Here is a 2,765-nt window from a genome sequence, read left to right on the forward strand (position 1 = left end):
CCAAGCTGGATGTTTTCTCTGCATCTTTTCTTGGCTGGGCAGAGGCGAGGAAAGGATCCTGGGTGCCTGTAGTGGCCGTAACCCTGATCTTGGAGTGAAGTCTAACTGATGGACTTGAGCCCGGCTGGCTGACACCCATATTCCCACCAACCAGAGTTGACAGTTGTTAGCAATCCTATCTCATGTTTTGGTTACACTCTCTTTTTTTTTTTAAGGAAACGAAAAGATTAAAAAAATCCCCATTTGTCACCAGGGGTATGGGAGGCAGAGAAGGAAGGGGAGTGGAAGTCATCTAGACCCGTGGTGAGATGGCAGGAACAGGCCACGGCGTCTCTTTCCTCCTTAGCAGCTCTGACCTGTCTCCTGTGCTTCTGGCCCACCCTGGCCCCCGCTGGCCATGTCTCAAGTGCTTGGAAGTCACCGGGACACTTCTGGTGTCTGCCCAGCTCGAGGTGCCTCTCTTCCACCACCACGCCCTCACCCATCTTCACGGTGTCCTCATATCCCCCGACCTACTTGCTGCATGCCTGTTATGCTGCAACCCCATGGCTCACGAATGGACGACTCCTACGTTCTGGCTTGGGTTCAGTCTCCAAACAGACGGCATGGGAGGAAAGGGTTTAGGTAGTGTGGAGGGGAGATGGAGTTAGTTCAGTCTCAGACATCCAGAAGGGGGCACTAAGTTAGGGAGACCAGACACACTGTGGAATGGGGGCCACCAGCATGACTCCCAAAGGATTGCTGGGAACCCTTCCTCTGCCACTACTCTAGGAATCCCACTGAGGCCCAAGCACAGTGGTCTTTATGTATTAGTTTCCTATTGCTGCTTTAACAAATTACTGCAGACTTTGTGGCCTGAGCTAACATCAATGGCTTAAACCATTTCTAGAGGTCAGAATTCCAAAATGAGTCTCATGGAGCTAAAATCAAGGGCTGAATTCCTTCTGGAGACTAGAAGAGAATCCATTTCCTCACCTTTTCCAGCTGCTAGAGGGGCTACCTGCATTCCTTGGCTCGTGGCCCCTTCATCTTCAAAGGGAATCAGTCCAACTTCTGCTTCTATCATCACATTTCTTTTTGACTTGGATCCTCTTGCCTCCCTCTCATACAGCCTCTTGTAATTTCCTTGGGCCTGCCCAGGTAATCAGAAATGAGCTCTCCATCCAAAGATCCTAATTCAGTTATATCTGCAAAGTCCCTTTTGCCATACTATAAGGCTACACAGCCACAGGTTCTGGGAATTAGGGTGTGGACAGCTTCCCAGATCCCGGGATAACCCCCAGCACCTCTTCTCAGTTCAGTTCCATTCAGTTGCTCAGTCGTATCCAGCTCTTTGTGACCCCATGAATCGCAACACGCCAGGCCTCCCTGTCCATCACCAACTCCCGGAGTTCACCCATACTCATGTGCATCGAGTCAGTGATGCCATCCAGCCATCTCATCCTCTATTGTCCCCTTCTCCTCCTGCCCCCAATACCTCCCAGCATCAGAGCCTTTTCCAATGAGTCAACTCTTCGCATGAGGTGGCCAAAGTACTGAAGTTTCAACCTCAGTATCAGTCTTTCCAATGAACACCCAGGACTAGTCTCGTTTAGGATGGACTGGTTGGATTTCCTTGCAGTCCAAGGGACTCTCAAGAGTCTTCTCCAACACCACAGTTCAAAAGCATCAATTCTTTGGTGCTTAGCTTTCTTCACAGTCCAAATCTCACATCCATACATGACCAGTGGAAAAACCATAGCCTTGACTAGACGGACCTTTGTTGGCAAAGCAATATCTCTGCTTTTGAATGTGCTATCTAGGTTGGTCATAACTTTCCTTCTAAGGAGTAGGTGTCTTTTAATTTCATGGCTGCAATAACCATCTGCAGTGATGTTGGAGCCCCCCAAAATAAAGTCTGACACTGTTTCCACTGTTTCCCCATCTATTTCCCATGAGGTGATGGGCCAGATGCCATGATCTTAGTTTTCTGAATGTTGAGCTTTAAGCCAACTTTTTCACTCTCCTCTTTCACTTTCATGAAGAAGCTTTTTAGTTCCTCTTCACTTTCTGCCATAAGGGTGGTGTCATCTGCATATCTGAGGTTATTGATATTTCTCCCGGCAATCTTGATTCCAGCTTGTGCTTCTTCCAGCCCAGCGTTTCTCATGACGTACTCCATATAAGTTAAATAAGCAGGGTGACAATATACAGCCTTGACGTATTCTTTTTCCTATTTGGAACCAGTCTGTTGTTCCATGTCCAGTTCTAACTGTTGCTTCCTGACCTGAATATAGGTTTCTCAAGAGGCAGATATCAGGTGGTCTGGTATTCCCATCTCTTTCAGAATTTTCCATAGTTTATTGTGATCCTCACAGTCAAAGGCTTTGGCATAGTCAATAAAGCAGAAATAGATGTTTTTCTGGAACTCTCTTGCTTTTTTGATGATCCAGCGGATGTTGGCAATTTGATCTCTGGTTCCTCTGTCTTTCCTAAAACCAGCTTGACCATCTGGAAGTTCATGGTTCAGGTATTGCTGAAGCCTGGCTTGGAGAATTTTGAGCATTACTTTACTAGCGTGTGATGAGATGAGCGCCATTGTGCGGTAGTTTGAGCATTCTTTGGCACTGCCTTTCTGTGGGATTGGAATAAAAACTGACCTTTTCCAGTCCTGTGGCCAGTGCTGAGTTTTCCAAATTTGCTGGCATATTGAGTGCAGCAATTTCACAGCATCATCTTTCAGGATTTGAAATAGCTCAACTAGAATGCCATCACCTCCACTAGCT

This window comes from Capra hircus, chromosome 4 (genome assembly GCF_001704415.2).
Source record: "Capra hircus breed San Clemente chromosome 4, ASM170441v1, whole genome shotgun sequence".
Classification (NCBI taxonomy): Eukaryota; Metazoa; Chordata; class Mammalia; order Artiodactyla; family Bovidae; genus Capra; species Capra hircus.